A 23,267-nucleotide genomic window follows, 5' to 3' on the forward strand; every position below is an offset into this window, starting at 1 on the left:
GACATTCCATAATAATATAATTATTCTTTCCATAATAGTATATAATTATTTCCATAATAGTATTATTGCATATACGAGCAAGTAGCTAATCTTTTCATTGGCCTGAAATCCGCGAAATTTATATTATTGTGTCGATACATCTTTTTATTCAAAAGAACAACACAGTCATTAAAAGACGTAACTCTTCGTAATTTAGGGTATACCACCGGCACACTTTTAAAAGCGGTGTAAGGCGCTGCTGAGGTCCAGAACTATGATTGTAGGCTATTTTTATTTAAACAATGGAATAAGATAGAACAAAAACTATTTTTCAACAAACCGCTACCAATATGTAAGGTGGTGTATATTTTAAAAGGATGTCATGATATTCGTATTTTCACCAAACTTTTGAGCCTAACTGAAGTTATAATTATGTGGGTAGCGGTGAAATCTTTATAACGTCTTATTTAAGATCACAATAAAGTACTTACATTTCAATAGGGTATAAAGTATAAATAACCTATATATAAGTATATATAACCTATAAAATTTATTTCTGCGATTTTTTTTTAAAAGATATACAGAGTTTAAAAGTTTGCTATTAATAATAAAAATATATACGTATTATTTTATTGCCCTGTCGCGACTTATTTGATGTTATTGTCCAATAGTGTCGTACAGCAATTTCGTGGTCGCTTGGCGTTCTACGTCGTAGCCGGTGACGTAGGCATAAGTGTTTGTTTTGCTGCATGCATAATTATTTGACATATGAGTTCAGTCCAGGATGTTTAATACAGGAACTCCACGGTTTTCATTGATATACTGCAAAGTAATGATCCTGAAAATGAGATAAAATACACATTGAAACATCCAGAAGGGTTACATTTAGAAAAGTCCTCATACAAACGATATCGAAAACCACAAATTTGTAAATCTAGATCTTATTACGGTGCTAATGCATATAAGAAAATCTCTCATAAAATCGTCGTAGCAATTAACATTTATTATTCGCAATGAGTACAATAATAAGTACCCACTTAACTACTTTCGATGCATACGAGAATATCAAATCAATCAAATCATTTTTTTTAAATCCAAAATAGGTTCTTTACAGAGCACTTTTTGAATGTCAATAAAACTACCACCACTTCACAACGTGTTTTTTTCTGGGAGATTCAAAATGTGGTCGGGTATTTTATAGTAGTAGCGAATACAGTTGCCTATGAAAGATCTAGCCACCTTACATAATCTATGTTTAGGAATTGCTAATTTATTTCTATTTCTAGTATTAAAGTTATGGTAGTTACTATTTTTTTCAAACATATCAGTGTGTTTTCTTATGTAGATAATATTTTCATAGATCTATTGAGTATGCACCGTCAATATTATATTAATAGTAGGAAACAGTTCTCTCAGGGACTCACCATGTCGCAGATTATAATATAGTCGTACGTATAGCGACGTGGTGAGTCAATATATTATATTGACCTTATTGCTGTTTTTTGAATAGTGAATATAGTATCTGACTGCAAAAACTGCAGTACTAAGTCTGCTGGACAAAGCAGAGATGTGGGGAGTTTAGAATCAATGGTTATCCCTAAGAAAACAGTTTCATTGACAGATTGCAAAGTCTCACCATTTAGAGCGACATTCATCCCCGTACTCCTTACATTTGATAGCACCAATTTAATACATTTAGTTTTGTTAGAATTTAGCATCAAACCAGTTCTGAATCGAGCAAAGGGTTTCATTAATGTCGTTCGTATTCTGTAATTGTCGTTTTACTCTAAACACCAAGGAAGTGTCATCAGCAAACAAAACAACCTCAGATAAATCATTGATTTAAACTAAAAATAGAAACGGACCTATAACGGAATATTGGAATATACGGACTTCGAAGCTACAATATTCGAAACCTTCATATTTTAATTTATTAATTGAGCGTTTGCTCGGTGCTAAATACACCATACCCAAATATAAATGTTTTATTTTTATGAAAAAGATAAACCTCGTGTAAGCTAAACGTTAAAAGCTTAAACTAATCTCTCTCTTTTTATAAGCTTATTAAATTAATGAATATTCGCAATATTATGATTCAAATGAATGAAAACGTTTCAAACTCAAATCCATACATGGATCTATAATTCCATTTTGTCTATAAAATATTGTTCGTAGTATTAGTAGTTGTGTAGTAATATTGATCGTAGTTGTCTTAAAATATTTAAAACTTGCGAACATTTACACACTTACCTAAATCTGATATTTTTGTAAAACCTTACGAGCTTTATTGCAGTATATAACAAAAATATAACGCATCCATGCTAAAGCATAACACTTGTACCACAAGTTATGAGAAGTCAATCTGAGCATATTTGTGCAATATTGGATTATGTTTATACTTTATAATTCACGAGAGGGTGTCACGGTCGCCCGCCGCGATCGCGTGCCGTTTGAAGAACACTCAATATATTCAATACCATATAACGACATTATTTTAAAATAGAATCTAGAAAAATCAGAATATAATATGGTAAAAGATACAAATGCTGACATTATTCAACAAGTAATAAAGATGCCTAATAAGGAATCTCACCTTATGAGGTGTCGTTTCAAATTAGCGACTAGCGTTCGTTCAACAATTTAATTATAAAAAACCTTCGAAATTATTTAAGGTGCAATAATACTAATAAGGACGAACTCACCTCCAAATCGTTTATGTTTTATAATATACATTGAAAATCATATTGATGATCGCGTTTGAGGCAGAAAATCAAAGGTAAATTTGTAAGTTTTCCTCAATGCCGTTGGATGATAATTCATAATGGCATTAATAGACATACTAATTAGTAATACTACACGTTACGTCAGTCAAGTATATGTAAACCTGATTGTGTCAGTGCCTAATTCTGTAATTGAATTGACCACAAAGTTGAGTTATTGCAAAATCTGATGCAATTACATTAATCCGGTTATTTTGACTATACCGTTTATTAGTGATAGTGGTTTGTTATAATTTTATGTTGTTTTTATGCAGACAGGCTTGCATATGCAAGTACATGTAATTTATGCAGGTGCCTCGAGAATTTAGATATTATTCAAAAAGTAATCTTTGTTATATCCTAAAGTCCTTAAATAGAAAGCTCCCTCAGATTCATAACATTCGCTACTGAACATAAAAGAACGAGTTAACGAGTTCACATATTTGTTTTCGTACAAATATAACACTTAGTGGGCTTAGACAAAGGCGCTAAATTATTTTGACAAAATTATGATTTTAAATAAAACTTACAAGTAGAACTTAAAAGTAGTACTGCTGAGCTCGTAACATAATATACGCTATTATGTTACGAGCGCACCGGAGACCAATTTTTCATTAATGTTTATATATATTAGATTGATAGATCATTTTTGATAGATTACATACTAGTATGTGCCACGTGAGTTTTAATTGACATGTGACTGAGAGTCGTGCGTCCGCGCCGGTAATACCTACCTACTTATGTAGGTATAGTATACGTCTTCAACTAAAGCTTCAGTGCGGCCTCGTACATTTCAATATTCTATTGTATTTTTTAATGCATGGATGTAGTTAATTCGTCAAAAACAATGTTCAAAGATGACATAAGTAGGTACCTAACCTATATGGGAAAATTTATGGTTGTTATGTTGATACTGAACCACGCAAGCAATAGTAATCATAAGCATCAAGATTTTTACAAATTTTTATTGATATATAAAATCATGAATGCTACAAAATCGAATTACAAGATCAGTGTCTATTAAGTATTCGATGTATAAAATCAATATCGAACAAAAAATAGGTTGGTAAATAGTGCAGTTCTGTAGTGTTTTGCAGTGATTATTGTCCGAAAAGCATTTTTGTATTGTAATACTTTTAGGTTGGACGACGGTCGGGTTTATTATACATTTTACGGTAGGTTTTATTATTCCTTTTTTTTATCTACTGGATCTAATTACAAGATTAATGTCTAAAAGTAGGCTAGCTAGTAGGTCCCCACTGTAATAGTAACATAGCTTGTATAAACCATAATTATATTCACCGTGATTCCATGCGGAAAATTCCATTCACCGCGGAATGTGCTGACACTATTATATTATAGTATAAACTGCAATAAATATGATACGTACGTTTTAATTACATTTAATCTATGGTATACTTATTAGTCGTTACTTTAATTGTGAGACCACAACGATACGCGCTCTCCACGTGACCCTGCATTTTTATTTGCAAAAATGTTCATGGTCACCTAACAATTCATTAGTTTTAGGATTATAAAATATTGTAGTATAATTTAATTGATACTCCTACTAGTATCAATGAAATTAGAGAAAGAAGATTTTATGTACTTACGTACAAAATTTTTGCCTATTCCTTAATGTAAAAATACTCAAATTACAGTATTACGTACCTACTTGTTATTTCAGGGGTGTACTAATTAGCGTAGCATCGGCCAACGCGCTAAATATTCCGCTAAACACGCCATCACTCCCTGAAGTTAGGTGTGAATCATGGTGTAGATCACAGTAATGGCTTGCTTGCTAGTATATTGCGGACCACGTTGTAATAGTAATAAACACGGGTGACATAACACGGATTGTTATGTCGTGTCCTAGGTTTTGTTTTCTTATATTATCAGCCTAATGGCCCATCGTAGTAGCTGTGCAGCACGATGGAAATACTTCACACATAATTTTCGATATTTAATTTCTTTGTGAAGTGGAACTTGTTCAATCAAAATTGCCAAGTCAAACTATTTTTTTAAGTATTTATAAAATAATGCGTAGTGAGATGTTTATAAAATATTTATTTAATTGTGACAGCGATAAAAAAACGGAAAATTTTATTCCAACATTCCAATGTATTATCGCAAATTTTCCTTTACGTCTCTAAATATCCCGAATACCTAACATAAGATACCCATGTTTCTCAAAATCATTTAGTTCAACATCACTACAAACATTGTGAAGTGGTGATCGTACATAGACCGCATTGTTGAGTGATAAATGCATTCCAAACCATTAAGATTTGCGGTAACCTGTTATTTCATTAATATGGAACCAACAGAGTTGAATCGTTTTAAGTTCCGCGATTCATACGCATATGTAGATTAATTACCTCATGTTAAGTCGTTTTTACACAAAATAGGGATTCTAGCTAAAGCGATCTAATACGTTGTCGCTTCCGCCGACTAAGATAGTCGCCTTATATTATTATGTAAGCCAGCCGACATCCACATCCTTCTACCGAAACGCAAGAACTGATTTACGCGAGAAATACGTGAAGAAGTAACTCCTCGGTTGAATTATTATCGATTCTATCACTTTTCAAAGCCTTATATTCTGTACGAAGTAGAGAATTGTCTATATACAAATTCCTATTACAAGTGCATACTACTTTAGTGTACGGGAACCCTTAGAGAAACTTAAAATAGTTTTATCACTCGCTTTCACGGTGTGTGAACACAATGGCACACCGTCCAATTATTTCTGCCAAGAGAAATGTCCGTAAAGATCTGTCCAAAGCCACGATCCCAGGTCATGAGGCCCACGCGTTAGCAGAGTGACTGCTCTCCTATAAAATCTAAGTACGCCAGCGGTATGTTAAACATGTTCATATGAAATGTTGTCGTAGACGCGTTAATACGTTTACATCATCAATGCAGCGCTATTCTACTAATGGTTATTTGACTATTACGAATGATTTGTTGTTAAATTAAAATTAGGTATCCACTGGGTTTTTTTTTAATTTATTATAGTTAGAACTATACATAACATTAGTATACCTACCTTCCGTTTTGAACGAGGCTACCCGTTTTTGTGTCCCCGAAAAATACCTTAAGACGCAAATTTACCCGTTTTCCCAAACCGCATTGTCTTTTAAACGTCGAAAGCGTCGTGGATACCTAAGTGATAACCCCTTTGGAATAGTTTGGAAGATAAATATAAGATTTGTATATACCTGTGGTATTTTTTGTTTAAGTCAGTGTTCATTACCACAATAATCACGCTTACTGATCTCGCGCTGGTTATAGGTAAATACGAGTATATACAAATTCTGAAGCCCTTTTGTCTATACAGATGTTTATACAGAGTGGCGATATTGACTTCATAACACACGTCACATGTACATAAATTTAATGTACAATGAAATTATCTGTTTAATTAAAATAAATCATTATAACAGTTACATGTTGTTTAGTTACCTATGCCGTTATGGTAATCTAAATCTAAATATATTATATAAAATGCTAATGTTCGTACGTAAATTCACAGTATTCTCTATCATCCGCAACTACGATCAACTTCCTATTGGGATGGCAGATGCCCCTTGGTCTCCTGTTGTGCGTAAGGGAGTTTGGTCGGGGTGGGTGGAAGTGGATGGTCGAGGGTGGCGAGATGTGAAATAATATATCTGTCCTTCTCTAACTTATGTAAATGTGAATATAAATGTCCTTCTCTAACTCATATGAGCTTCTGAAAAGTTATTAAAATTTCTGGAATAATCTAGAACGTTCGAAAATGTGTGCAATTGATGTAATCAATCTAGAATGTTTTAAAAAATTCGAAAAAATCTGGAACGACCTAAAAATATGTTAAATTATGTTATAATATTGTAAAGTCGACTCGAATATTGTAAAGGCTTCATGAATGGTCTAGCACAGGGGTCGGCAACCTGAGGCTCTTTCGATGTGAAGCTGAGGCTCTTTAGTTCCATGCGCAAATATGATTTAATTTATTAGAAAAAAATAAAAAAATGTTTGTTCAAGTTACATTGTTTAGTAAAGTTTTAATTTTATATTTGAATAACCATGCAAAGCCATGGCTTTGTTCATCATAGAAATTGTTTGCTCAATTGTTTGTTTTTGAAGTACAAGTTAGTGATATTAGAAAATGTTAAATTGTTTTAATTACTTACTTAAATAAATAGTGATTATTTAATTATTCAATATACAAGTATGCAAGTACTACTTATTGTTGGCGAGAAATAATTATGTGGTTCTTTAAAAATTTTGTAATTTGATGAATTGTAATTTTTGGCTATTCCGACCGACCGAAAAGATTGCCGACCCCTGGTCTAGAACGTTTACAAAATTTCCAGAATGGTCTAGAAAGTTCAAAAATTTTGTGGAATGATCTAGAAATTTTCATTATGTCTACAACTGTTGAAACCGACCCAAACAACTGTTGGAATCGATCTGAAATGTTCTAAAACTTACTAGTAATTTCTGAAATTATCTGTTAATCTTCCAAAATGTCTGCAAAGGTTAAAATCAATTTGGACTGTTTTAGTAAGTTCTGAAAATTTTGCATGCTTTACTCGCGAATTTTTATGAAATTTCCCCCAGTAATAAATTTTATTATTGAGCTTTAATGAACTTCATTTTATTATTATATTTCTTGAACGTTTTTTTTTATTTATTTTTGGTGTTTTTTTTTTTTGCGTTTTTTATACCATTAAACATGCGATTTTAACCCGAGCAACGCCGGGTTTCGCTGCTAGTTTTAATAATAATATCAAAAGCTATACTCACTGAAATGATAGCATGTTTCTGAAGAGTTTCCAGTACGTAGTGAGCGGAACATAGTATAATTCTCATGAATCTTACTCACAAGTTCAGAAATATGACCGTGATTTCATGCCGTTCTGTTTAAATAAGAGTTCTTATTAGAATTCAGTGCGTGGTATGCGATACATTCGCGCGGCATGCCGCCACTGCGCGTAGCGCCCAGCGCCGTGCCAAGAAGCCAAGAGCCGGGCACGCCGAATTGCCGGAAGCTACGAAAGCCCGCCCCCACCAAGGTCGCCTCAGTTTTCATTATCACTATAGGTATACATAAATTAAAATCGTGACTCAAAATAATAAAAAAAAGTATTTTGTTATGAATTTGAAATACTTATGTGTATAAACTAAATCGAGTAGAACCGAACACGGTGTAAGATATTGAACCAAAATCACACTACCAACACACCAAAATCACTTAAATACTTGTATGTTTTTTTTTATATAACATACTTCACGGCATGAGTTGGAACTCACAACACGCCGGGTTTAAGGTACATGCGCCACCCCGCGCGCGGGCACGTACCTGTTTTTTGTTTTGAAAAACTACGCACGCGTAGTATATGAAAATGTTGGTAAAAGATAGTTATCATTTTTAATACAAAAGAGCGTCCGCGCGCGGAGGCAAAAAAGGCGCAGAATGAGTTCCTAGCCTGTCTATAAGCGCTTACAATTTCAAAACGTGTTTGGTTCAGCTAGAAGCTTTTCAAATGTCATATTCAAACGTTAACAAGCTTTAATTAATCGATCTCGATCAACGCTGTGGATTTTGGTGGCCGGTATCTAATTGGACAATAATGGTTTGACGATCAATTTATAGGTAATAAGTGGACCTTATCACAGAAATGGGCGTAAAAGTATCATGTCGTAGAAGTACCTATGAAAGTTTATTAAAGCCACAGCATGGTTCTGTTGCAGTTTACATGTCATAATTATATGTTACATTCACAACACTATTTTCACTGTTAACTCAAGTTCCTTGCACCAACAGTTTTAATATCAGAACCTTACAGCGTTTCTTGTTATGACCTTGAGTGAAGAGTGGTCAGGTTTTTCTGTGGATGAAACCTTTGCAAGATGAATAGAATAATATCTAATACCCGACATATTATTTGAACTATCTAAGTACCTTAAATAGGTAATAGATCTTTATTAATTATGATTACGGTTACCGGTGTCAGATTAGTGTTTCGAAATTATTTGTAATTATGTAATTTGTTGACCGACGTTTAAGTGCGAATGACTTTTTACGGCAGTTTGATGTCTCAAGACTGAAAGTAGTTGATGTATCGTGTTAACCCAAATAAACTCATGCACTTTAATTCATTATAAGTTAATTCTTTTAAGATATTTTTGGTTATTTTGCATAATATAATGCAATACTTATACACAATAATAGATGTTGATTAAAATAAAAATCCCGCCACAAAAAATCTTTTGTGGATTTCACGTCTAAAAAAATACTGATTATTTTCATTATCATTAAGTACCTATTTCTTAATAAATATAGTCGGTGGGTATTATAAAATTTAATGCTGATATTTTTTAGAAGGCACTGATTGCGCTGTAAAAACAATCGATGATCATGACACATACAGATCGGCAAACGTTTATACGATGTTTGATTAACGTGACGGAATAGTGCGTGAAGTTCGCCTCCACAAACCTGGGTACTTATTGACGTAATGCTCTTTTTAGACTGTTGTATTAAACATTAATACTATTCGCCCTAGACTATCTTTGAGCCAATCGTATATCAAACTAAGATTAGGTTAGATTATAATATATTTATTAGATCCATATTTATTTATATATTTGATTTCTTGGTTGGTAGCAGGTTCTTATCTTTAATTTGATCTGCGTTCTCGCGCACCCACTATTAAATGCCTGACTGAAACTCAATTGTATACAGATTAAAATTGTGCATTCGTAGGTTACTTGACATAAGTACTAAGGATCCTTTTATAATAATCTAATTGATGGATGTTGATAAACATATGATTTAGACTAAGTACACCTATTTACAGAGAATAATATATAGTATTTACGAAATATGGTTTTGAATAACTTTCCTCCAAAGACTCCAATAATTATAGATTTCCATTAAGTAGATTTACTATTAAAGGACATAATCCACCACTACTTTGCTACAAATTGTGATGACCATGGTAAACACATTTAACATATTTGCATAGCGAAATAATAAAAGCATTGACCAACATAGCGAAGCGAATGTATTGCACAGCAATGTTTGCATGATTATAATGACTGGTATGATTTTGCGATAGTGTCACTAAATTTTTACCCTTCACTTAGAACATATCTTTGTGATGTTTGACAAAAAATAATTAATTTAAACTTTTATTAAGTACTTACTCCAAATTTTATAATTATTCAATTTGTTTTTTTTTTTTAACTGCACGCTTGACCTAAATCTTAATAGAGTATTTAAAAGAAACACCTATTACGTAAACCATGTTTCTCGTGTAGGTGGATTTCTTAACTATTTATTTGGATTTCATTTTGGTCAAGTATCAATGTCGCTTGAATTTTGTAAGTTATTCCTAAAAAGTGACTTAAGCCTAAATAAGGCTAATGACGTGGCATTGACAACCGAGGACAATTTTATGCCACAGATTTGGATATTCGCCGAGTATAGACGGATAAGCGCGAAAAGCACGGAAATTCTTTTGCACAAATCAATTCAAGCGCGACGTTTATGTAAATAATTATGTATTCTTCATAATTCAACTAGTTATTTGGCGAATTCTACGGATGTATATACCTAAATATTGCATTAATATCGTAATATAGGAATTATGCGAAAGTAGTGGTGGAGACGGTACCTACAAATACAAAATATTTATATGCAGTTTTTAATAATACTTGTTTACTGTGTTGGATAGGTAGGTACAAAGCTACCATGGCTAGTACCGTGTTATATATCTATTGACTGAATTTGTACTATCTTAGAAATATTTTGCTTTAAACTACTTTTAGGGTCTTTTATATTTAGGGTATATTTAGGTATACATTTTAGACACGTCAATTTAATGATAACTACGTGGTCTACACTGTACCTATGCCGGTAAATACCTGAGGATATCTCGACTGAGGTCGACTCTTATGTATAGATATTGTGTACTTATATTGTGTGCTTAGCGAAGCGACAAACTGCCAAGCGTAACACAGTGTCTTTGATTATAGGTGACATCAGCGTTTGAATAATTTGGCAATTATTTTGATGTCTACATAAATAAGTTTGTACCCCTTAAAGTCAATTATGTCAATCTTGTATTTTCTATTATTATGTTTAATAATCCTAGAAATCATTATACAAAAAAAAGTTATAACGTACCTACTACCTAGTGCATCCAAGCTAGCAAGTAGTGCCAAAAGGATACTACTGGCTAGCTTTGTAATTAACATGTAAATATCACAACAAGGTAATGAGGTATAAGGTATATCGTATAAAAATATATTTTCTTTATACCTTATAGATCTGTCCGTAATATATAATTTTATTTGTGTGTTTATGTTATGTACGGGTGGCAACCCTATCCAGTCCGCGTCGACTGACGCTGCACTTGACCTTGCTCTAATCGTTCAATTCATATTTCCTCCAACTTAGTCATCCCTCAGGACTGCGCATTCCACACATTTAGTGCGGCAATTTTTCTTAAGAGTTATATTTGTAAAATGCTATGAATTCAATATTTTAGCCGTCCTTCGGTGATTATACTGTGAGTCATGAGAAAAAAAAAAAAATTATGAAATTAAACAAAATCATTACCTACATAATATATATCCAATTTAGTAACTTAGAATGCGAAACTCAAAAATTGTAAACATGTGTGTAAAAATAATATCCGGCATTCCATCTTACAACGCCGTCTTAAAATATACTTTAAAGTCTTAAAATAAAACGTCGTGGGCATTGTGTATTTTATTGAATGACATTCATTCATAAGGTCGACTTCTATGCACGCTCGAAATTAAAAATGTTGATTGCCTTATTTTTGCTCTCCCTTTGTAAATAATGTACTTACAGCATTATTTTAAAAACGTAAAATGTAATTTTATTCTTATTCCAAAATAACTTTACAGTTCAAACTGTTCAAATACATAGTTGTTGAATAGGGCCAATAATATATAAGCTGTAACTGTAAAGATTTGCATGACACTGCAACAATGGCCTTGTCAATTGGTAATAATAATGTGTGTTGCGAGAGTTTAGTATTTGCTATAAAATAAGGTCAATTTGTCGGTCAGCGTCGCCCGTCATCGCCGGCGGTGTGACGCGCGATGCAAGCGCAGGTGACCTTGCCGCTGCCACTCATTCATAACAACTTATTTAAGGTTGTCTATAAAGCTCCATTTGGATATAAGAATAAATCAATTTGCGAGAATAAATACATAGATTACAAATGTATTTCATGTTAATTACGTACGAGTATTTATTTATAAAATTGTGTGTAAGTTTACCTTTATAGGTAAGTTACTTTATTCTCGATAAAGGGATAGGTACAAAATTGACTCCTTTTAATATGAAAAACATGTAATGTAACGTACAATATAGCAGCCCTGCCTTTATTTTGTATTTTACCTAAAGGTAGAATCGTTGAGCTCAATGCAATGTCTGTTTCGATAATTTTGTAATTAATTTTTATCAAGTATCAAAGTAGCAAATATATAATATTATCATCAAAAGCACTTCTAAATAAGTAATTGTTCCGAGAAATTTGCGTTATTGAGGTACTAACCTCCCAAAAATAAAAATAAAAGATGTAAACGACTGTAACAATATTTTATTTTTTCTCTTTAATAAGTATGGTCCTTTATAAGATAACAATGGAAGTGTTGTGACCTGACGCAGGAACTAGCTGTCAGGGCTGCGAGTGCCGCGCTGCGCACGTGTGCCCCGACGTGGACGCGCGTCCAATATTTGCATACAACTGCAATAATACTAGAGTATTACAACAAGGCAGCGAATCTTTAATGTAAACATCGGATATATTACTAATTCAAGTTTTATACAGTTAATGTTTATATTTACATGACTTATACGTTAAAATACAAACAACAATAAATGTTAACAAAAAACACAGTTTGAATGAAAAGTTGTAGCAAAATTAATTATCTATAATGTATACTAAATATCAATGATATACCTCATATCAATTATTATTTCTTCCATCCTATTATGCTTTAGACTTGTTAGTTACATAGATTTTACTAAATGAAAATCAAGGTGTTATTATTGGAATAATTTCTCAAAACCAAAACATGACAATATATTGCATATATAAGTAAATAATTGTGTATACTTACCGTTATTCCGATATTACTATATCTACGCTACCGCGATACGTGGTTTTTGTGACTAACAAAGGCGGGTTTATGTTATGGTAATCGCCGTTGAACTAAACGAAGGATAACCGCTTCTTTTCCGCGTTACACACACGCGAACAGACAAGATTAATAATAGTAGTGTACCTATGTGCTGAGTTATATTTCAGAGAAAGAGTGATCACTCTGACTTTGAAATGTGTATCAATAACGTTTGTTGTAAGAAATTAATTACTTTACCATAAAATGATATGCTTTTACCATATAAATAATAACTATGAAGCCCTCGTAAAAACAATTTCGGTTCTTAAAGTATTTGGGCCGAACAGTTTACTTTTATTATTTTTATACTTTTATACGATTTCCAACTTTGTGACTGACCTCTTTTTACGCAATTACAGCAGTAATGTTGTACACAAACAGGCACTTCTGGCTTTTAACAGCAGTATGAAGCTACTGAGTTTTGCTTTGATGAATAAGGTTGATATGATAGAGATTGATAAAAAAAAACACATTGTTTGAAGAATTCCAACTTAATTTTTAAGGACCAATGACCAATAGAAGCAGTGACCACTTTCCCAGTATGTGCTACATAACGTAATAATGATACAATACATAATTTCTATTTTGTGATAATGATCTGTACTACCTTTACATGGATTGCAAATTTAATTAATCTGGTTTATAGAAATCATAACCGTATTGCAATAATATTATTTGATTTACACCTTTTTAGTTATACCTCGAAATCGAATATATTACAAATAACACAATATTATAGACTAAACACAATGTTATCATAATAACTTGCCTTTGTCTTGAAACGTATGTTAATAAAGTAGATACAGATAGAGTTCTTTTTGTTCACACCTCGTTACTGCGAGCGTCACGCAAGATAAATAAACAAACTGCGGTTCAAAATATTATGAGTATATTTATACAAAATTTATAATTATAGGTATGTCGGCGTAATAGTAGTTACGGGGCTCTGTAGGTACGAGTATGTGTTTTTTTTTCTTCCGAAACAGTGGGTCGCCTCGAGTAATGATAATAAATACGGAAAAGGTTCACTTCCATTTTATTTACATTATTTTCTGAATCGGAGTTCCTTGCCGAATAATCACTTTTAATTGAGTACAGACAGGATTTTTATATACAAGTTCTATTCAATTTCAACGGTAGGCCTTCGTGCAGAATTGAGATTTTTTAAATAGGTATGTTACATTCACGTTTAATACTTGCTAAACGCTAGTCGCCGTCCTATGTAGGTAGGTAAGTGTTTTGTACATAACACGAACAGAATATGCCCTTCAATACACCGTTTCTTTTGAGTAACTGTCTTTATTGGCTCTTGGTTTTTGAAAGTCTCCTTTAGAAGTGAAGGTGGTGGAACCCTTTGTGGTTCGACTCCGGCGGCACCACCGCCACACCTATTTCTACCTAATAACAGCAGTGTTAGGCGTTGTTGTGTTCCGGTTTGAAGGGTGTGGTAAGGGAGACAGACTTTTCCGAGGCTTAGTCCTCAGGGGTAGCGGCACATCTGTGGCCGACCTCAGGTAGAAATATCTAATCCTATCTGGGGTTGATTACATGTCCATGGGCGGCAGTAGCCACTTATGTACCATCAGGTGGACTGCATGCTCGTCTGCTGCTGTTATATATTAAAAAAATCCATAATTTATATTTTGTTTAAGGATGAAAATAGTCAGTAGGTACATTTTTTCAGCCTGCCTAAGGTGTAAAGTAGTACCTAAATCTGTAATTATAATGAAATTTCGTCGATTTATTACATATATTATATCAAAAAATATAGTTTGAGTTGTCAAATAACAATTCAAATTAATTGACCTTACCTTGGCGTACCCAGCACTTTAATAATAATATTAGGTATTATTTTCAAAACATCATTAAGTCCCTTATTTGCCATGTTGGCGTATATAATGACGTTATCATTACCTACACAACCTGCTCCTATATCATTAAGCAACCTATCATTGTAAGAAATAGCGTAGGTATCGTTTATTCTTCTCATACCTGTGTTTATTTCTATTAGTAATAGTTAGTAATGAATAAAGATGACATGTCGCCTTTACAGACAATTTAACCGCGTTCCCGTCATTAGGTACATCACGCAGTTATCAAGGATCTGATTAGATCACGACAGTTTACATTATATTTATTTAAGGTAACTACTACGTATATGTACTTGTATTCATAAGTACCTACTAGGTGCTCATCCCAATGGTCCATATTCGACCATAAGTTTGAATACCAATAGAAAAAGTAGATAAACTTGATATTTACCGGTCGCACAATAAATGGTATGTGTACTTGGTAGGTACACATATCATTAACTCTCCTCAAATTGATTGAAGGGATTGAATGAGACGATTTAACCATTTCTTGTTCAGTAAAAGTATAAAAATTCAATATATCAAATTCAATATATTATATTTTATTTTTGTTACACATATGACTCGAGACAATTTAAGGTGGTAAAACCCTCTGTGATTCCACTTCAGAAGAACCACCACCCACCTATTTCTGCCTGATAAAGGCAGTTCCGGTTTTAAAATTGTGCTAAGAAACATATACTTTTCGAGGCGTTCCAACTTAGTCATCGGGGGTAGCAAAGCATTCCATGCCAACCCTTTATCTTAATTTTAATATATACATTTGTGACATTACATCGCATTACGTATTATCATTTATGCACCTTTTACTGTACTACTTGAGCTTTAACTATGTGCGGTAAAAATACATAATAGGGATATATTCATGAAAGGAAAGGAATTCAAGAAAGTTTTCATTAAACCAAGTAATTACAGCAGTAATTACTTGGTTTAATGAAAGTCAAATAAGGATAATTATCAAATTTAATTTATACATGTATACAAGATAAGTTCGCCTTATCTTCTTACTCGTAATACATACTATTATCAATAGCATTATGTAACAAAACTAACTTAAAAGAATGTAGGGGAAGGTAGCTTTAGCCGTACCGGCGCCTAAATCGTACCACAGCAATCTCAATAAAGATTAAATTTACGCACAAGATTTTGCTTAATTTAAGTTACCCCAAATATTACAGTATTTTTCTCTTAAGGGGTACGACTTACGCAACCTTACCCTTTTTAACAAAAATATAATTATTTTAAATATCTTTATATTTGTTATTATTGTTCACGAGATTATGCCTGTCCATAATTATGGTAGAGCTCACTTTACGGCCCCGTTTGCATTGTTGGAATTTGTAGCTATAAGGTATAGTAATGATGAGTGTGCACGTTGCCGTTGTACTTATGTGAAGACAAGTCAGTGAAGCTCCAATTTCTTTTTCAAATAATTTAATAGTAGAATGATCTATAGAAAAATTGGCGTACTAAAATTGACTTAAATCATTTTACAGTATAATATTGCTATGATATATTTATCATGAAGAAAAAATAATTCCTGTAGTATATTGTAGGTAAAACTTCACTTCACTTAGGTTCATGAGCGACAGTGGCCACTTACAATCTGGTTGGCTGGATGATCATTTGCTGCTTCTGTATTATAAAAAAGACAATAGAAACATATAGTATTCTTATTGAAAGTCACTAATTCATGAAAAAGTGAAATACATTTATTACATACATTTATCAAAATAGTGCAATATATACATGCATTGTACTAGTGGTGCAATTCGTCGCAAGCTCGAGCTACTCGCATACACCTATTACCGGCCATCGCTGGCTGGGAAGAACCGTGGACGCGGTCCGCATACGATATTGGTCTATGATGCGAGAGCGCGCTCCCGAGAGTAGCCACAAAACACCGTCATTACGACTCAAATAACTGTCGATAAACCGCGCCGAAACACACGTGCTAATGTCATGTAAGATTGATGGCCGAGCTTTCGTACTAGCGTCTGTGAGGCGTAGGCGTCTCTACACAACGAAATTGATATCCTGAACATAATATGATTAATTTTAAAAAGTAAAATAGATGTTTAACGTCTGGACATTAAACATCTATTTAATGCCGATAGTGTACCATATTTGATGAAATAAATGAATAAATAAATAAAAAATAAAAAAATAAATAAATAATCAATATGAACTAGACCAGAAGTAATCTTCATTGTATAATTAAAGTCACGACGCACGTCTTATCTTCTGCAATATAGGAGTAGGAGAGTCCTAAAGTCAGTCTCTATTGAACTTACGCTGTTTCTATAAAACTCGTAAGACACTGGAAAATTATTTACATTTTCTATTTAACTTTATAAATTGTTCCAACGTCAAACGCCAGTGTAAAAGAGTTAGCAAATTTAGTACAAGGTAAGGATATAATCTAAACATGATTTACATAATTATTTTTTGCGCCTAAGTAACATGGAAACCTACTAACATGTTTTTGTACATATAAATATTCTTAAAATATCTGAATGTCTTTGGTGCTCCGGACATGAAGACATTTTATAACTCAGACTCTTCTGTCTGTAATATACGTCTATTTGTCCGTTCCTCTATGTGTCTGTAATGCCTACCTGTGAAATTTCAATTTCTTCCCTATATATACCTACTTAGCCGCCTTCATGTTTAATCGAAAAAGGTTTAACACACTCGTATATTTTCTTACGAGAGATAAACCTGCATGTATCAATCTGTGAGATTATTGTGCAACATTCTCAATGAGTTAAGAGGCTGTAAATTGGCAGGCGAATGCCACACAGCTCTAGCATCCACAGAACTGACAACAGATAGAAAAGTCTTGAAAATTGTAATGAGTATCTATTACTTAGTAATATTATCTAGTAGTTAGTATTATTATCTAGTAATTAGTTAGTAAAGACAGCGCGTTTTTATAAAAATAGCTTAAGAGACGTAACAATTGACTCGATTTAATTTCATAGAAAGAAGTAAAATCCATATTAATTTCAAATAATTCTAGTTTCAAAAGTATATTTTCAGCTTAGTCTACTGCTTAAACATTTTAAGCAATAGAGTTAGCTGAAAATATACACAGCAATTGTCTTCACAAGGATGACAATCCGGCCTGTATACAGCTTGAAAAACATTTACATACAAATTTATATGATGCGCTTACGTACGTGCGTATTTTTCAATTTTTGCACAAGAACGATAAATATTTTTAACGTGAAAAATAAATTAGATCTCACTCAATAAATTTTGCCCATTAATAAATGTTCATCCCTATTAAAAAATGGGAATTTAACGTGTAGCTAATTTTATATAAAACTCATTTTAGAAATATGACATGTCCATTTCAGTTATTATATATTATTTACCTCTATTGATAACTTAGTTTGTATATTTCGCCTAGACATATACTCTGTGGTAGCAGCGGTGCGGCGGTGGTAAACACCGCTCTCAATCAGACCGCAATCCGAGCCGCTGACATGCAACTGGTTCCAACCAGATCGCACCAGTGACTCTCGCAGTGGCCATTTCAATTCGGGAGAACCTGGGACATATATATTTACACTGTACTATATTATAAACTACAGGCTCCGAATACGTTGCTGCTAGTAGCTGCGCTATTCACAACACGCGTTAACAGAGTTATATTTACTGTATACTCACAATATTAAATTATTCACACTAATGCAACCTTGGTTTCGAATAATTAGATGCGGATAATGAACAAACACCGATATATAAACAAACGCAAACGTATTTTAAAATATACTAGCTATGGCCTTAAAAGTAATAAGCATGTATCCTTCGATATTTAAACTCTATAAAACATGTTTTAATGCTGTTCTTAGGTAGGTACTTACTGTAGGAATGTAAGCGTTAGTTTGGTAGTTAATTTGTCTAATTAATACCTGTAAATAATTACTTATAATTTCGAAGTGATCAATGTCCCAATGTACCGGGAAAATCTGACTTAAGTAACGATTGTGGTAACTGTAATTTGCCTCGTTACCTACCTGTTCGTATCGGCGCGGTTTCCCAAATTTAAATACTTAATTACCGCAAAAAAATCTTATTTCCGCATGTTTATTTAAACAAGCTGTTGCTTGTAATTTTTTGTAAACGGAAAAGATTCTTAAGTTCATTGACATTTAGCGAGAAATACAATTATACTGAAAGGCTCTTACATTTTATTGACAAACAGCTTGCTTGTGTGCGCGACTTCTATTTCATTCCACAGCACAACAAGTACTTCTATATACCTTCTATATACCTTATCTATATCTTAAATTAAGTTTAGATATTAGTGTTTTTACGAAACTACTGTAAATTTAACGATAATTTACTATAATTCCTAATGTACGTATGTAATGTAATGTATCTGCCGCGTACGTGCAAAATGTGGAATGAACTTCCTCCTGAGGTATTCCCTCAGGACTATGACATGGGGCTCTTCTAGAGGGGTGTAAAAAGAGCTCTCCTACAAAGCTGGCGATGCATTGGCGACTCCTCTGGTGTTGCAAATGTCCCTAGGCGACGGTGACCGCTTTCCATCAGGTAGCCCATCTCTCTTATCGTTAGGTTAAATATAAAAAAAAATGTAGTTATCTCGTTTAGTCTATTTCGACTCATGTTTTTCTATTATTCTTTCCGGGATATTTTCTGTCCAAATATAGATTATAATATAAAAACATCATCAACAACGCATGTTTTGATTAAAAAAATAGACGACCTCTTCTTTCTCATAAGTACTTAACAGACGTAAAATTTAATTTTATTGTCATTTAGACTTGAGTAGCTCGCGAGTGAGTGATATAAAAGATATATATCTTCACCAAAGAGCTAATCACTCATCAACTCCGACGAATTTGAATTATATCTTTATATCCGCGACACATGGTTGAGTTCATAGGTCCATACGATTACGGATATAAGATCTTCTTCAACTCAACAGTTTTATACTCGCTCGCGAGTGAGTTATGAGTCAAATGAGCAACTGACTGAGAGAGTCTGATTCAAGTCAAATGCATTACGTCTTAAACACTAATTAAAATCTTTTTTCTTTGCTAAGAATATGAAAATAGGGATATACAAATAGTGTTGGCTGTGAAATTTATATATAATTTCTTGCCAGTTTTGTATTAATTAGAGGAATCAAAACTGTTGTCAAAACATTTTGACCTGTTATTCTGATATACTGATATAAAATGTCGCTTATATCTTTACAGAGCTACTGAGCTAAAGTGAGTTACTGAGCTAAAAGAGTGATATATATCACTGAGTTGAAAAGATATATCTCTCTCTTTTCACTTCAGTGATATATAATGCGCACCTCTATTGTCATTACTTAATTTTAAATTGATCGGAGATTCTTCGAACTGAATCCATCATACAAGTAAGGTAAGATTTAATGACATTAATATTTGTGGACCAGTATTGTGTTAACTTCGCCATATCGGTTAGCGGCAATTTTGTTGAAAACGAGTTTTCGGGGTTATCGTAATGACTGCGAGCTAAACATTGCATATTTATGGGGCCCTTTTTGGCTCGCTTGCGAAATGAACCGGTCCCTTATTCGAATAGCTCCATCGCGGACGGGGAAACGATCTTTACATATGGGTATAGACAATTTCGGAAAACTTAATTCTATAATTCACTACAGGTAATAAACACTGATTTAAAGGACATGTAAAAGAAATAGAAATAGTGTGTAATGCTAAATGTTTTAAAAATAACCATTCGACAGTTAAAATTCACTCTATTTGCATATTGTAGATATAGAAGTTTTCGATAAAAAAAAGAAGATAGATACGTAGTTACCTGCAGTTAAGCTTTTGAATTATAAAAGTTCAAAACATTTTACACCAGCCCTACGAATTTATACACAAGTTACTGGGGGCCTACTGCCAACTTTTAAAAACCATCAGTTCAGGAAAGTTTTATTTCCTCCTTCAAACAGTATAATATTCCGTCATACACAGTTGAACAAACTTAAATCCTTATTAATTTTTCGCTTATTCATTTTAAAAAAGCAACTGAAATTGCCATATTTTGCTTAAAAAGTTAAATTTCCTGCAAAAAAAGTAAAAGTATTATTAAAATAATATTGTGTTAGGAGATTGTAGTAACCCCCCTGGTCTTAGATTACATTATGTTTACAATTGTTTATTACGTTGCAATTTAATCTTGATAGTTTTCCATCGTAAATCTTTTTTATGTATTATATTATATATGTATTCACTTAACTCCTCGCTTATAATTTCTTGTTACTCTCGTTAGTTGGAGGTTAAACAAGTCCTTATAAGAAGTGAAGGGCTATTGGGTCGATCGGTCAGCTACACAAAATCAAAGCGTAGAGACTTGTATTTGCTAATTCGAAATAAAGTTTTTATAATGTACGTTTACTTTTGCATTGGCAAAAAATATAGGAGGCCCCTGGTGAACATGAGTCCTAAGGTACTCGTATTAGGTGGGTACGTTTTTTGTTTACACTAAATTAAGTAAGATTTTAATATAGCGATAAAAACTTGAAACAAGTTATTCAAATTATTTGTACCTATATATTACTGTCACAGTTTCGAGCTTTATGTTTTCAAAATTCTATTTTAGCTATCTGTGATAAATGAGGCAGTTTTAGGCATTATTAGTATGTTTTATTATTTTTAAGTTAGTTTCTAATTAAAATTGTAGAATGAAGTCCGATATTTCTATTGCTATTTAAGTACTATAAATTATTGATTCATTCATTTTAGATTAAGTATTGTTTTATCTTTGTTTTAGATGTATGTAAGTACGCTGCATTCCTCAATTTGCAAAAGCGATATTTGTTTAACTACTAAAATAAACACGTTTAACGTGGTTACTTACCGAGTGGTAGAGACCTCTTAAAATCTGGCGAGAGGTAACGGTCATAACGTTCGGTGTATTCGTGGAGTTGTTTGTCGTGAAAACAAAAACGTTAAAATTGAGTTCTGCTGCAGTGACAGCGGTCGAGAGAGCTGTGTGTGATTCCATTGCAGGCCGCAGGTTGCACTGAGACCGGTTGATGAAGACCGGTTCGGCAATGGAAAATTTTTGCTTTCCTCGCCTCACGGGAACGCAATGAATGATGTTCTCGAACAACAGGATCGCCACATGCAGGACGGCTTGGATGTCGCCAAAGAGACATAATACTTATTAAAGTTAAGGGCGTTGTGAAGCCTAGTTTTCAAATATTTCACTATTTTCTTTTTGAAAATCTTTGCATTCACGGAAATTTGGGAAATACTGAGTGAAATGTTGGCATGTCTCATTTAAATCATTTACTTTATAATAATTAAAGATTTCAGAGTACAAATAACAAAGAAATAACTACAAATTTATTTTCTAGTGATAGTGATATTCAAGTGATTTGCACGTTACAACTGCTGCACGTATGAAACGAGTCTAAAAATCCATTTAGGGCGACTGAAGCACTTGCGATCATTGCAATCTCGCCTACTTCATGCAGTTATTGATGACATATTTTAGTCCCATAAACGAGGTGTGGATTTGTGTTTAACACTCTTACATTCTATCGCAAGAAATGAACCTCAATTTATTTGTCCATCAAAGCAGACATGAATGAGCATTTACGATTGACTAGGTATTTGTTTGTTATTTTGGCGTAAGTACTGAAAATATCGTCTACTCATACTGAAATGGTCACTAACTACAGTTTTAGTCATTTTATGCTAATGTGTTGTTGTAGGTAGTACCTAAATTCCCTTAGCGGAGACAGATAGAAATGCGTTGTTTTCTACGCCCGTTATATCAATAATCAATGAAATCTACCCAATATTTTCTTACCAAAGTTTGAAATAAGACAATATCTATATAGTATAAAGAAATTGACAAATGCCGATCTTAGGCAATGTAACGAGCGTTAGGACTAATTTCGAAAGTCTGCGGTGGGTACTGATGCAACAGCAAATTAGCGGAATGTAGAGCTATGTGTGCAATGTGCATATGTATTATCATATTAAGAATTGAGTGTTAACCCTAAACTTGAGGTATGTCACCATCAAAATGTATTCGATTTGGAACTTAAACAGTTAACAGTTTTACAGGGAACGTTAAATCACCCCGGGAAAGATGGCGGCATGTGTGGTCCCATGCCGTCGTAAATACACTGGTATTGGTACTCCTGGTACGGGTACTGACCCGTACCAGGAGTTTTTCCGTTTTGACAAATATGACTGTTTATGTATTTGTTTACGTATTGGCCCATATTATTTCCAAGTTTGCAATTTGTAGTTGTTGTTGGAATTTGTATGGGTAAATACGTAAACAAATACCAAAACAGTCATATTTGTCAAAAAATAAAATCTCCTGGTAAGGGTACAAGTGTGCGGGAGGGGCGTAAGCTGCTCCCCCCAGGGCAGAACCCGACCGGGGCATCGCGCTCGGAGGACTC

The 23,267-nt window shown here is 33.3% G+C and overlaps 1 protein-coding gene and 1 long non-coding RNA gene across 2 annotated transcripts in view; one reads left to right on the forward strand and one right to left on the reverse strand.

Moving 5' to 3' along the window:
- LOC140743745 (proton-coupled amino acid transporter-like protein acs) overlaps nt 1-23,267 on the forward strand; it is a 58,683-nt gene that overhangs the window by 4,684 nt on the left and 30,732 nt on the right. The gene's annotated exons all lie outside the window — the stretch shown is intronic.
- On the reverse strand, nt 72-22,079 carry LOC140743158 (uncharacterized). Its single transcript, XR_012102394.1, has 3 exons — nt 21,701-22,079; nt 18,205-18,380; nt 72-817 (listed from the first exon to the last, which is right to left on the reverse strand). It is a non-coding gene; the product is annotated as an uncharacterized LOC140743158 (long non-coding RNA).

Source organism: Epargyreus clarus, unplaced genomic scaffold, assembly GCF_041222505.1.
Source record: "Epargyreus clarus isolate Ecla_fem2 unplaced genomic scaffold, WU_Ecla_fem_2.2 ptg000007l, whole genome shotgun sequence".
NCBI classification, from domain to species: domain Eukaryota; kingdom Metazoa; phylum Arthropoda; class Insecta; order Lepidoptera; family Hesperiidae; genus Epargyreus; species Epargyreus clarus.